Raw genomic sequence first — 15990 nt, forward strand, 5'->3', positions numbered from 1 at the left:
GTGAGTATTTTGAAGGTTTGTTATATGTGTTTGATGATAGAGTGGCAGATATAGGGTGTTTTGGTCGAGGTGGTGTGCAAAGTGAGAGGGTTAGGGAGAATAATTTGGTAAACAGAGAAGAGGTAGTAAAAGCTTTGCGAAAGATGAAAACCGGCAAGGCAGCGAGTTTGGATGGTATTGCAGCAGAATTTACTAAAAAAGGGGGTGACTGTATTTTTGTCTGGTTGGTAAGGTTATTTAATGTATGTATGACTCTTGGTGAGGTGCCTGAGGATTGGGGGAATGCCTGCATAGTGCCATTGTACAAAGGCAAAGAGGATAAGAGTAAGTGCTCAAATTACAGAGGTATAAGTTTGTTGAGTATTCTTGGGAAATTATATGGATTGGTATTGATTGAGAGGGGGAAGGCATGTACAGAGCATCAGATTGGGGAAGAGTAGTGTGGTTTCAGAAGTGGTAGAGGATGTGTGGGTCAGGTGTTTGCTTTGAAAAATGTATGTGAGAAATATTTAGAAAAGCAAATAGATTTTTATGTAGCATTTATTGATCTGGAGAAGGTATATGACAGAGTTGATAGAGATGCTCTTTGGAAGGTATTAAGAATATATGGTGTGGGAGGCAAGTTGTTAGAGGCAGTGAAAAGTTTTTATCGAGGATGTAAGGCATGTGTACGTGTAAGAAGAGAGGGAAGCGATTGGTTCTCAGTGAATGTTGGTTTGCGGCAGGGTTGAGTGATGTCTCCATGTTGTTTAATCTTTTATGGATGGGGTAGTAAGGAAGATGAATGCAAGAGTTTTGGAAAGAGGGGCAAGTATGCAGTAAGTTGTGGATGAGAGAGCTTGGGAAGTGAGTCAGTTGTTATTCGCTGTAGATACAGCGCTGGTGGCTGATTCGGGTGAGAAACTGCAGAAACTGGTGACTGAGTTTGGTAAAGTGTGTGAAAGAAGAAAGCTGAGAGTAAATGTGAATAAGAGCAAGGTTATTAGGTATAGTAGGGTTGAGGGACAAGTTAATTGGGAGGTGAGTTTGAATGGAGGAAAACTGGATTAAGTGAAGTGTTTTAGATATCTGGGAGTGGATTTGGCAGCGGATGGAAGCATGGAAGCGGAAGTGAATCATAGGGTGGGGAGGGGGAGAAAGTTTTGGAAGCGTTCAAAATGTGTGGAAGTCGAGAACGTTATCTTGGAAAGCGAAAATGGGTATATTTGAAGGAATAGTGGTTCCAACAATGTTATATGGTTGGGAGGCGTGGGCTATAGATAGAGTTGTGCGGAGGAGGGTGAATTTGCTGGAAATGAGATGCTTGAGGACAAAATGTGGTGTGAGGTCTTTCATCGAGAAAGTAATGAAAGGGTAAGAGAGATGTGTGGTAATAAAAAAAAAAAGTGTGGTTGAGAGAGTAGAAGAGGGTGTTTTGAAATGGTTTGGTCATACGGAGAGAATGAGTGAGGAAAGATTGACCAAGAGGATATATGTGTCAGAGGTGGAGGGAACGAGAGGTGGGAGACCAAATTGGCGGTGGAAATATGAGGTGAAAAAGATTTTGAATGATCGTGGCCTGAACATGCAGGAGGGTGAAAGGCGTGCAAGGAATAGAATGAATTGGAACGATGTTGTATACCGGGGTCGACGTGCTGTCAATGGATTGAACCAGGGCATGTTTAGCGTCTGGGGTAAACCATGGAAAGTCCTGTGTGGCCAGGATGTCGAAGGGGAGCTCTGGTTTCGGTGCATTATACATGACAGCTAGAGACTGTGTGAACGAATGTTGTCTTTGTTCTCTTTTCCTAGCGCTACCTCGCGCACATGATGGGGGAGGAGGATGTTATTCCATGTGTGGCGAGTTGGCGATGGGAATAAATAAAGGCAGACAGTATGAATTATGTACATGTGTATATATGTATATGTCTCTGTGTGTATATATATGTGTACATTGAGATGTATATGTATGTATATTTGCGTGTGTGGACGTGTATGTATATACATGTGTATGGGGGTGGGTTGGGCCATTTCTTTTGTCTGTTTCCTTGCGCTACCTCGCTAACGCGACAAATCAAAATAATAAAAGAAAAATAGGTGAGAACAATGGAAGTAAGGGGAGTGGGGGAGGAATGGGATGTATTTAGGGAATCAGTGATGGATTGCGCAAAAGATGCTTGTGGCATGAGAAGAGTGGGAGGTGGGTTGATTAGAAAGGGTAGTGAGTGGTGGGATGAAGAAGTAAGAGTATTAGTGAAAGAGAAGAGAGAGGCATTTGGACGATTTTTGCAGGGAAAAAATGCAATTGAGTGGGAGATGTATAAAAGAAAGAGACAGGAGGTCAAGAGAAAGGTGCAAGAGGTGAAAAAAAGGGCAAATGAGAGTTGGGGTGAGAGAGTATCATTAAATTTTAGGGAGAATAAAAAGATGTTCTGGAAGGAGGTGAATAAAGTGCGTAAGACAAGGGAGCAAATGGGAACTTCAGTGAAGGGCGCAAATGGGGAGGGGATAACAAGTAGTGGTGATGTGAGAAGGAGATGGAGTGAGTATTTTGAAGGTTTGTTGAATGTGTTTGATGATAGAGTGGCAGATATAGGGTGTTTTGGTCGAGGTGGTGTGCAAAGTGAGAGGGTTAGGGAAAATGATTTGGTCAACAGAGAAGAGGTAGTGAAAGCTTTGCGGAAGACGAAAGCCGGCAAGGCAGCAGGTTTGGATGGTATTGCAGTGGAATCTATTAAAAAAGGGGGTGATTGTATTGTTGACTGGTTGGTAAGGTTATTTAATGTATGTATGACTCATGGTGAGGTGCCTGAGGATTGTCGGAATGCGTGCATAGTGCCATTGTACAAAGGCAAAGGGGATAAGAGTGAGTGCTCAAATTACAGAGGTATAAGTTTGTCGAGTATTCCTGGTAAATTATATGGGAGGGTATTGATTGAGAGGGTGAAGGCATGTACAGAGCATCAGATATACATACGTCCACACACGCAAATATACATACCTACACAGCTTTCCATGGTTTACCCCAGACGCTTCACATGCCTTGATTCAATCCACTGACAGCACGTCAACCCCGGTATGCCACATCGCTCCAATTCATTCTATTCCTTGCCCTCCTTTCACCCTCCTGCATGTTAAGGCCCCGATCACACAAAATCTTTTTCACTCCATCCTTCCACCTCCAATTTGGTCTCCCTCTTCTCCTCGTTCCCTCCACCTCCGACACATATATCCTCTTGGTCAATCTTTCCTCACTCATTCTCTCCATGTGCCCAAACCATTTCAAAGCACCCTCTTCTGCTCTCTCAACCATGCTCTTTTTATTTCCACACATCTCTCTTACCCTTACGTTACTCACTCGATCAAACCACCTCACACCACACATTGTCCTCAAACATCTCATTTCCAGCACATCCATCCTCCTGCGCACAACTCTATCCATAGCCCACGCCTCGCAACCATACAACATTGTTGGAACCACTATTCCTTCAAACATACCCATTTTTGCTTTCCGAGATAATGTTCTCGACTTCCACACATTCTTCAAGGCTCCCAGAATTTTCGCCCCCTCCCCCACCCTATGATCCACTTCCGCTTCCATGGTTCCATCCGCTGCCAGATCCACTCCCAGATATCTAAAACACTTCACTTCCTCCAGTTTTTCTCCATTCAAACTCACCTCCCAGTTGACTTGATCCTCAACCCTACTGTACCTAATAACCTTGCTCTTATTCACATTTACTCTTAACTTTCTTCTTTCACACACTTTACCAAACTCAGTCACCAGCTTCTGCAGTTTCTCACATGAATCAGCCACCAGCGCTGTATCATCAGCGAACAACAACTGACTCACTTCCCAAACTCTCTCATCCCCAACAGACTTCATACTTGCCCCTCTTGCCAAAACTCTTGCATTCACCTCCCTAACAACCCCATCCATAAACAAATTAAACAACCATGGAGACATCACACACCCCTGCCGCAAACCTACATTCACTGAGAACCAATCACTTTCCTCTCTTCCTACACGTACACATGCCTTACATCCTCGATAAAAACTTTTCACTGCTTCTAACAACTTGCCTCCCACACCATATATTCTTAATACCTTCCACAGAGCGTCTCTATCAACTCTATCATATGCCTTCTCCAGATCCATAAATGCTACATACAAATCCATTTGCTTTTCTAAGTATTTCTCACATACATTCTTCAAAGCAAACACCTGATCCACACATCCTCTACCACTTCTGAAACCACACTGCTCTTCCCCAATCTGATGCTCTGTACATGCCTTCACCCTCTCAATCAATACCCTCCCATACAATTTACCAGGAATACTCAACAAACTTATACCTCTGTAATTTGAGCACTCACTCTTATCCCCTTTGCCTTTGTACAATGGCACTACATATATATATATATATATATATATATATAAAAATATATATATATATATATATATATATATATATATATATATATATATATATATATATATATATATATATATATATATATATATATATATATATATATATATATATATATAATTCCTTTCTACCCACATGGAAACGAAACACGATATATTCCCAAGTGCACTCTTGTGTAATGATCACATCATCAGGGGAAACACAAGAAAGAAATATAGCTGTGAGTTGATATATACGATAGGGATGTAGTTACTACGCCACTTGGTAAACAAGTGACTATCCGAATGGAGATTGTGTGCGTTCAAGTCTGCTGCATACGGATTATTTATTTTCTTTTGTGGACAAGAAAGCAAACTGTTTACAAATTTGGCTACAATAAAGCTATCCAATCTGCATAAACCATTTCTAGTATTAATATTACTTTTCTTTGTGTATTTGATGACAGAATATTCAATGATATTTCTCATGGAGAAGGAATTTGAGTTAATAACTGAGATAGCATTAATCAACTCAGTACAATGATCATAATTTCAAACTTTATCAGACAGGGCATCTGATTCTTTTCCCGTTCTTATACTATACCCATGTTGCTTAAGTCTGACAGAAAGATCCTTACCAGTCTGCTCAACATAAACATATCACAATTTTTACATGGTTCTCTATAGACACAACCTGCAGAACTTTCTGGTGAGTTCCTGATTAAGATATTCTTTATATAATTGTTGTTCCCGAAGGCAACATTTTCATAGAAGGATTTAAGCAACATGGGAAGTAAAATAATTTTTTTACTAAAATGGAGAACTAAAAGGTTCTTGATGTCAAGGGGAGGTTTGGGTTTAATTCTATAAAATGATTTTTTGCCAACTTATGGATCTATCAGTGAAAGATCAAAGATACTTTAACTTGGATCCAGTACAATATATCTTATCAGATTCATCATCTATAAATTCTAGACTGCATATACGTAATGCCCTAAGGAATATAGACTAGAATATGATAAATATGAGCATACCTTGGTAGATTTTCTGTATATGCTAAACTTAAACATATTTCCATCCTTATGGATCATGCAATCCAAAAATGGTAACATACCATTATTTTCAATTTCTACAGTAAAGTTGAGGGAAGGTACTAAATTGTTAAGTAAAGGGAGAAGTGTCTTAGAATTTTCATATGTTGGCCAAACACAAAGAATATCATCTACATACCTAAACCAAATTGCATTAGAAAGAAAGATATCCTTTAGTAATTTTGTTTCAAAAAAAAAAAAGCATTCCATATAAAGATTACTTAATACAGGTGAAAGAGGGTTACCCATTTCCATTAAATTGAGATACACAGTCGTTTATATACAATTTCATCGATTCAGTGAAAACAGACTTTGAAACAGGTGAATGAATATCATCCAAAATATCAAATATATATTCTAAGAGGTCATCAACTGGAATTTTTGTGAAGAAAGATGAATCATCAAAGATAAGCAGTTTGAAATCAAAATCAACATTCCTATCATTAAGCTGGTTAACTAAATCTATATTTTTCATGATATTAGAATTTGATATCTTACCAATTAATGGGCTTGATACAGAAACTAACCACGTTGATAATCTGTATGTGATGAAGCATACTGAACTCACGGTAAGTCTTGCTGGAAAATTTTGTTTATGTGTTTCGATAAGTCCATGCATATATGGCAATGAAGGGGACAAAGATGATCAACTTTTGATAAGAGAAACATTACCTTTCAACAACAGCTTCAGTTGTTTGTTAAATTGAGAATTAACTGCTTTTAGGGGATCCTTACTGAGTTTAAAGTATGTTGTGTCGTCACATACAAGATCATTCATTTTAGATAGATAATCCCTTTTTGTTGATCACTTCTGTGTTAGCCTTGTCTGCTTTAGAAATATGTACAATCATCATCTTTTTAGATTGTTGATAGCTTTTATAAACCTTTTACTGCAATTAATATTAACTGGTTTTGACAAAGTGGCACACACTAAACCTTTCCAGATGTTAATTTCTCTGTGTGTGTGTGTGTGTGTGTGTGTGTGTGTGTGTGTGTGTGTGTGTGTGTGTGTGTGTGTGTGTGTGTGTGTGTGTGCATTTATTGTTTTGATATTGAAGATTCAAGAGCAACGAATAAGAATATGTTAACCATATATAACCACGTGAGAGAGAGAGAGAGAGAGAGAGAGAGAGAGAGAGAGAGAGAGAGAGAGAGAGAGAGAGAGAGAGAGAGAGAGAGAGAGAGAGAGAGAGAGAGAGAGAGAGAGAGAGAGAGAGAGAGAGAGAGAGAGAGAGAGAGTTCATCTCGCTCTAATATGAGGCGTCTGGCCAATTCGTCCTTTCCCTTTGACACAGACACCATCCATGGCCCTCCCATGGCTGGCTATCTGCCCCCACTCCCTCCTTCCTCCTCACCCTCACCATCGTTTGATCTTGACACTGGACTAATTTACTTTCCGTGTTCCATTATCTTGTTCCTGAGGCACCTATTGTCTGTGTGTTGGGCCGGGTTTTCCGGATGGGTGGTGGGTGGCGGCGGTGACCAAGGTGTCAGGGCTCATCACATGGGTGGATGGGTGACGGGGTGGCCCACCTTCCCGACCGTTCACCTATAGCCACACGCACACAACCACACACTCACTCGGGAACACCCAGTGGGTGGTGTGAGGCAGGAACACCCAGTGGGTGGTGTTGGTGAGGCAGGAACACCCAGTGGGTGGTGTTGGTGAGGCAGGAACACCCAGTGGGTGGTGGTGGTGAGGCTGGAACACCCAGTGGGTGGTGGTGGTGGTGAGGCAGGAGCACCCAGTGGGTGTTGGTGATGGTGGTGAGGCAAAAACACCCAGCGGGTAGTGGTGGTGAGGCAGGGACACCTAGTGGGTGGTGGTGGTAGTGAGATAGGAGCACCCAGTGGGTGGTGGTGGTGGTGAGGCAGGGACACCTAGTGGGTGGTGGTGGTAGTGAGACAGGAGCACCCAGTGGGTGGTGGTGGTAAGGCAGGAGCACCAGTGGGTGGTGGTGGTAGTGAGACAGGAGCACCCAGTGGGTGGTGGTGGTAAGGCAGGAGCACCAGTGGGTGGTGGTGGTAGTGAGACAGGAGCACCCAGTGGGTGGTGGTGGTGGTGAGGCAGGAGCACCCAGTGGGCGGTGGTGGTGGTGAGGCAGGAGCACCAGTGGGTGGTGGTGGTAGTGAGACAGGAGCACCCAGTGGGTGGTGGTGGTAAGGCAGGAGCACCAGTGGGTGGTGGTGGTAGTGAGACAGGAGCACCCAGTGGGTGGTGGTGGTGGTGAGGCAGGAGCACCCAGTGGGCGGTGGTGGTGGTGAGGCAGGAGCACCAGTGGGTGGTGGTGGTGGTAAGGCAGGAGCACCAGTGGGTGGTGGTGGTAGTGAGGCAGGAGCACCCAGTGGGTGGTGGTGGTGGTGAGGCAGGAGCACCAGTGGGTGGTGGTGGTGGTGAGACAGGAGCACCCAGTGGGTGGTGGTGGTAAGGCAGGAGCACCAGTGGGTGGTGGTGGTAGTGAGACAGGAGCACCCAGTGGGTGGTGGTGGTAAGGCAGGAGCACCAGTGGGTGGTGATGGTGGTGAGGCAGGGACACCTAGTGGGTGGTGGTGGTGGTAAGGCAGGAGCACCAGTGGGTGGTGGTGGTAGTGAGGCAGGGACACCTAGTGGGTGGTGGTGGTGGTGAGGCAGGAGCACCAGTGGGTGGTGGTGGTGGTGAGGCAGGAGCACCCAGTGGGTGGTGGTGGTGGTGAGGCAGGAGCACATAGTGGGTGGTGGTGGTGAGGCAGGAGCACCCAGTGGGTGGTGGCGGTAGTGAGGCAGGACCACCCAGTGGGTGGTGGTGGTGGTGAGGCAGGAGCACCAGTGGGTGGTGGTGGTGGTGAGGCAGGAGCACCAGTGGGTGTTGGTGGTAGTGAGGCAGGAGCACCAGTGGGTGGTGGTGGTAGTGAGGCAGGACCACCCAGTGGGTGGTGGTGGTGGTGAGGCAGGACCACCCAGTGGGTGGTGGTGGTGGTGAGGCAGGAGCACCCAGTGGGTGGTGGTGGTGGTGAGGCAGGAGCACCAGTGGGTGGTGGTGGTAGTGAGGCAGGACCACCCAGTGGGTGGTGGTGGTGGTGAGGCAGGAGCACCAGTGGGTGGTGGTGGTAGTGAGGCAGGACCACCCAGTGGGTGGTGGTGGTGGTGAGGCAGGAGCACCAGTGGGTGGTGGTGGTGGTGAGGCAGGAGCACCAGTGGGTGGTGGTGGTGGTGAGGCAGGAGCACCAGTGGGTGGTGGTGGTAGTGAGGCAGGACCACCCAGTGGGTGGTGGTGGTGGTGAGGCAGGAGCACCAGTGGGTGGTGGTGGCAGTGAGGCAGGAGCACCAGTGGGTGGTGGTGGTGGTGAGGCAGGAGCACCAGTGGGTGGTGGTGGTGGTGAGGCAGGAGCACCAGTGGGTGGTGGTGGTAGTGAGGCAGGAGCACCAGTGGGTGGTGGTGGTGGTGAGGCAGGAGCACCAGTGGGTGGTGGTGGTAGTGAGGCAGGAGCACCAGTGGGTGGTGGTGGTGGTGAGGCAGGAGCACCAGTGGGTGGTGGTGGTGGTGAGGCAGGAGCACCAGTGGGTGGTGGTGGTAGGGCACCAGTGGTGGGATGCTGGCGCGCCGAAGAGCCACCCAACGCGTGTTATGTTTCTCACCTGCGTGAGTTCCCGTCACTCACTTCAGAAAAAAAAGCACAAGAATCTTTTTGCCGCTTAGACAAAAGATCGTCGAGTTTCTTCCCCCACAAAAAAGAAAAAAAATTATATATATATATATATATATATATATATATATATATATATATATATATATATATATATATATATATATATATATATATATATATATATATATATATATATTGGAAAGGATCAAAATTTTGCGCGTGATCAAGATATTCCTATGAGTCCACGGGGAAAATGAAACACAAAAAGTTCCCAAGTGCACTTTCGGGTATTAATCACATCATCAGGGGAGACACAAGAGAGAAATATAACAGTCCTAGCTTCGTCTCTTCGATATATATCAACTGACTTATGTTTCTCTCTTTGTCTCCCACTTTGTCTCTCAATTTGGTCTTCCACTTCTCCTCGTTCCCTCCACCTTTGATACATATATCCTCTTGGTCAATCTTTCCTCACTCATTCTCTCCATGTGACCAAACCATTTCAAAACACCCTCCTCTGCTCTCTCAGCCACACTCTTTTTATTTCCACACATCTCTCTTACCCTTACATTACTTACTCGATCAAACCACCTCGCACCACATATTGTCCTCAAACATCTCATATATATATATATATATATATATATATATATATATATATATATATATATATATATATATATATATATATATATATATATATATATATATATATATATATATATATATATATATATATATATATATATACATATATATATATATATATATATATATATATATATATATATATATATATATATTTTTTTTTTTTTTTTATACTTTGTCGCTGTCTCCCGCGTTTGCGAGGTAGCGCAAGGAAACAGACGAAAGAAATGGCCCAACCCCCCCATACACATGTACATACACACGTCCACACACGCAAATATACATACCTACACAGCTTTCCTTGGTTTACCCCGGACGCTTCACATGCCTTGATTCAATCCACTGACAGCACGTCAACCCCTGTATACCACATCGCTCCAATTCACTCTATTCCTTGCCCTCCTTTCACCCTCCTGCATGTTCAGGCCCCGATCACACAAAATCCTTTTCACTCCATCTTTCCACCTCCAATTTGGTCTCCCTCTTCTCCTCGTTCCCTCCACCTCCGACACATATATCCTCTTGGTCAATCTTTCCTCACTCATTCTCTCCATGTGCCCAAACCATTTCAAAACACCCTCTTCTGCTCTCTCAACCACGCTCTTTTTATTTCCACACATCTCTCTTACCCTTACGTTACTTACTCGATCAAACCACCTCACACCACACATTGTCCTCAGACATCTCATTTCCAGCACATCCATCCTCCTGCGCACAACTCTATCCATAGCCCACGCCTCGCAACCATACAACATTGTTGGAACTACTATTCCTTCAAACATACCTATTTTTGCTTTCCGGGATAATGTTCTCGACTTCCACACATTTTTCAAGGCTCCCAAAATTTTCGCCACCTCCCCCACCCTATGATCCACTTCCGCTTCCATGGTTCCATCCGCTGCCAGATCCACTCCCAGATATCTAAAACACTTCACTTCCTCCAGTTTTTCTCCATTCAAACTCACCTCCCAATTGACTTGACCCTCAACCCTACTGTACCTAATAACCTTGCTCTTATTCACATTTACTCTTAACTTTCTTCTTCCACACACTTTACCAAACTCCGTCACCAGCTTCTGCAGTTTCTCACATGAATCCGCCACCAGCGCTGTATCATCAGCGAACAACAACTGACTCACTTCCCAAGCTCTCTCATCCCCAACAGACTTCATACTTGCCCCTCTTTCCAAAACTCTTGCATTTACCTCCCTAACAACCCCATCCATAAACAAATTAAACAACCATGGAGACATCACACACCCCTGCCGCAAACCTACATTCACTGAGAACCAATCACTTTCCTCTCTTCCTACACGTACACATGCCTTACATCCTCGATAAAAACTTTTCACTGCTTCTAACAACTTGCCTCCCACACCATATATTCTTAATACCTTCCACAGAGCATCTCTATCAACTCTATCATATGCCTTCTCCAGATCCATAAATGCTACATACAAATCCATTTGCTTTTCTAAGTATTTCTCACATACACTCTTCAAAGCAAACACCTGATCCACACATCCTCTACCACTTCTGAAACCACACTGCTCTTCCCCAATCTGATGCTCTGTACATGCCTTCACCCTCTCAATCAATACCCTCCCATATAATTTACCAGGAATACTCAACAAACTTATACCTCTGTAATTTGAGCACTCACTCTTATCCCCTTTGCCTTTGTACAATGGCACTATGCACGCATTCCGCCAATCCTCAGGCACCTCGCCATGAGTCATACATACATTAAATAACCTTACCAACCAGTCAACAATACAGTCACCCCCTTTTTTAATAAATTCCACTGCAATACCATCCAAACCTGCTGCCTTGCCGGCTTTCATCTTCCGCAAAGCTTTTACTACCTCTTCTCTGTTTACCAAATCATTTTCCCTAACCCTCTCACTTTGCACACCACCTCGACCCAAACACCCTATATCTACCACTCTGTCATCAGACACATTCAACAAACCTTCAAAATACTCATTCCATCTCCTTCTCACATCACCACTACTTGTTATCACCTCCCCATTTACGCCCTTCACTGAAGTTCCCATTTGCTCCCTTGTCTTACGTACCCTATTTACCTCCTTCCAGAACATCTTTTTATTCTCCCTAAAATTTACTGATAGTCTCTCACCCCAACTCTCATTTGCCCTTTTTTTCACCTCTTGCACCTGTCTCTTGACCTCCTGTCTCTTTCTTTTATACTTCTCCCACTCAATTGCATTTTTTCCCTGCAAAAATCGTCCAAATGCCTCTCTCTTCTCTTTCACTAATACTCTTACTTCTTCATCCCACCACTCACTACCCTTTCTAAACAGCCCACCTCCCACTCTTCTCATGCCACAAGCATCTTTTGCGCAATCCATCACTGATTCCCTAAATACATCCCATTCCTCCCCCACTCCCCTTACTTCCATTGTTCTCACCTTTTTCCATTCTGTACACAGTCTCTCCTGATACTTCTTCACACAGGTCTCCTTCCCAAGCTCACTTACTCTCACCACCTTCTTCACCCCAACATTCACTCTTCTTTTCTGAAAACCCATACTAATCTTCACCTTAGCCTCCACAAGATAATGATCAGACACCCTCCAGTTGCACCTCTCAGCACATTGACATCCAAAAGTCTCTCTTTCGCACGCCTGTCAATTAACACGTAATCCAATAACGCTCTCTGGCCATCTCTCCTACTTACATAAGTATACTTATGTATATCTCGCTTTTTAAACCAGGTATTCCCAATCATCAGTCCTTTTTCAGCACATAAATCTACAAGCTCTTCACCATTTCCATTTACAACACTGAACACCCCATGCATACCAATTATTCCCTCAACTGCCACATTACTCACCTTTGCATTCAAATCACCCATCACTATAACCCGGTCTCGTGCATCAAAACCGCTAACACACTCATTTAGCTGCTCCCAAAACACTTGCCTCTCATGATCTTTCTTCTCATGCCCAGGTGCATATGCACCAATAATCACCCACCTCTCTCCATCAACTTTCAATTTTACCCATATTAATCGAGAATTTACTTTCTTACATTCTATCACATACTCCCACAACTCCTGTTTCAGGAGTATTGCTACTCCTTCCCTTGCTCTTGTCCTCTCACTAACCCCTGACTTCACTCCCCAGACATTTCCAAACCACTCTTCCCCTTTACCTTTGAGCTTCGTTTCACTCAGAGCCAAAACATCCAGGTTCCTTTCCTCAAACATACTACCTATCTCTCCTTTTTTCACATCTTGGTTACATCCACACACATTTAGGCACCCCACTCTGAGCCTTCGAGGAGGATGAGCACTCCCCGCGTGACTCCTTCTTCTGTTTCCCATTTTAGAAAGTTAATACATGCTAACCGCTAGGCTAAGGGACTGTATAATAGGAAACAACTATTCGAAATACTAAGTACTCGAATACCCTTCGTCTCACAATGGTGAGCAACGGGGTCTATCTGTTGTTTCCGAACAGAACACATAGCCAGCTGAGAGCGTTTTACCGAACCTGACTGTACAACGCGGAGTTATATGAATACGAATAAAGTGTATATGAACTCGCACCTTTTCAAACTATTCGCCATTTCCCGCATTAGCGAGGTAGCGTTAAGAACAGAGGACTGGGCCTTTTTCGGAATATCCTCACCTGGCCCCCTCTGTTCCTTCTTTTGAAAAATTAAAAAAAAAAACGAGAGGGGAGGATTTCCAGCCCCCCGCTCCCTCCCCTTTTAGTCGCCTTCTACGACACGCAGGGAATACGTGGGAAGTATTCTTAATCCCCTATCCCCAGAGATAATATATATATATATATATATATATATATATATATATATATATATATATATATATATATATATATATATATATATATATATATATATATATATATATATATATATACAGAGAAGGGGGCCAAGTGAGGATTTCCTTCAAAGGCTCAGTCCTCAGTTCTTAACGCTACCTCACTAATGTGTATATCAACTGACTTATATTTCTCTCTTGTGTCTTCCCTGATGATGTGATTATTTCACGAAAGTGCACTTGGGAACTTATCGTATTTCATTTTCCCCCTGGACTCATAGGAATATCTTGATCACACGCAAAATTGTGATCCTTTCCAATACATATATATATATATATATATATATATATATATATATATATATATATATATATATATATATATATATATATATATATATTGTTGTTGTTCGCTGATGATACAGCGCTGGTGGTTGATTCGTATGAGAAACTGCAGAAGCTGGTGACTGAGTTTGGTAAAGTGTGTGAAAGAAGAAAGCTGACAGTAAATGTGAATAACAGCAAGGTTATTAGGTACAGTAGGGTTGAGGGACAGTCAATTGGGAGGTAAGTTTAAATGGAGAAAAACTGGAGTAAGTGAAGTGTTTTAAGTATCTGGGAGTAGATTTGGCAGCGGATGGAACCATGGAAGTGGAAGTGAATCATAGGGTGGCGGAGAGGGCGAAAGTTCTGGGAGCGTTGAAGAATGTGTGGAAGTCGAGAACATTATCTCAGAAAGCAAAAATGGGTATGTTTGAAGGAATAGTGGTTCCAACAATGTTATATGGTTGCGAGGCGTGGGCTATTGATAGAGTTGTGCAGAGGAGGGTTGATGTGCTGGAAATGAGATGTTTGAGGACAATATGTGGTGTGAGGTGGTGTGATCGAGTAAGTAATGATAGGGTAAGAGAGATGTGTGGTAATAAAAAAGAGTGTGGTTGAGGGAGCAGAAGACGGTGTTTTGAAGTTTTGGTCACATGGAGAGAATGAGTGAGGAAAGATTCACCAAGAGGATATATATGTCAGAGGTGGAGGGAACAAGCAGAAGTGGGAGACCAAATTGGAGGTGGAAAGATGGAGTGAAAAAGATTTTGAGTGATCGGGCCTGAACATGCAGGAGGGTGAAAGGCGTGTAAGGAATAGATTGAATCGGAACGATGTGGCATACCGGGGTCGACGTGCTTTCAGTGGATTGAACCAGGGCATGTGAAGCGTCTAGGATAAACCATGGAAAGTTGTGTGGGGCCTGGATGTGGAAAGGGAGGTGTGGTTTCGGTGCATTATTACATGGGGCTTTTGTTGTCTTTTCCTAGCGCTACCTCGCGCACATGCGGGGGGGGTTGTTATTCTATGTGTGGCGGGGTGGCGATGGGAATGAATAAAGGCAGACAATATGAATTATGTACATGTGTATATATGTATATGTCTGTGTCTGTATATATATATGTATACGTTGAGATGTACAGGTATGTATATGTGCGTGTGTGGACGTGTATGTATATACATGTGTATGTGGGTGGGTTGGGCCATTCGTCTGTTTCCTTGCGCTACCTTGCGCCAATCCTCAGACACCTCACCATGAATCATACATACATTAAACAACCTTTCCAACCAGTCAACAATACAGTCACCCCTTTTTTAATAAATTACGCTGCAATACCATTCAAACCCGCTGCCTTGCCGGATTTCATTTTCCGCAAAGCTTTTACTACCTCTTCTCTGTTTACCAAATCATTTTACCTAACCCTCGACCAAAACACTCTATATCTGACACTCTATCATCAAACACATTCAACAAACCTTCAAAATACTCACTCCACCTCCTTCTCACATCACCACTACTTGTTATCACCTCCTCATTAGCCCCCTTCACTGAAGTCCCCATTTGCTCTCTTGTCTGACGCACTTTATTTACCTCCTTCCAAAACATCTTTTTATTCTCCCTAAAATTTAATGATACTCTTTCACCCAAACTCTCACTTGCCCTCTTTTTCACCTCTTGCACTTTTCTCTTGACCTCCTGCCTCTTTCCTTTATATATCTCCCACTCATTTGTATTTTTTCCCTGCAAAAATCATCCAAATGCCTCTCTCTTCTCTTTCACTAATAATCTTACTTCTTCATCCCACCACTCACTACCCTTTCTAATCAACCCAACTCCCACGCTTTTCATGCCACAAGCATCTTTTGCGCAAGCCATTACTGCTTCCCTAAATGCATCCCATTTCTCCCCCACTCCCCTTTCCTCCTTTGTTCTCACCATTTTCCATTCTGTGATCAGTCTCTCCTGGTACTTCCTCACACAAATCTCCTTTCCAAGCTCACTTACTCTCACCACCCTCTTCACCCCAACATTGTCTCTTCTTTTCTGAAAACACATACAAATCTTCACCTTCGCCTCCACAAGATAATGATCAGACATC

The sequence above is a fragment of the Panulirus ornatus genome, chromosome 66 (assembly GCF_036320965.1).
Source record: "Panulirus ornatus isolate Po-2019 chromosome 66, ASM3632096v1, whole genome shotgun sequence".
Taxonomy (NCBI): domain Eukaryota; kingdom Metazoa; phylum Arthropoda; class Malacostraca; order Decapoda; family Palinuridae; genus Panulirus; species Panulirus ornatus.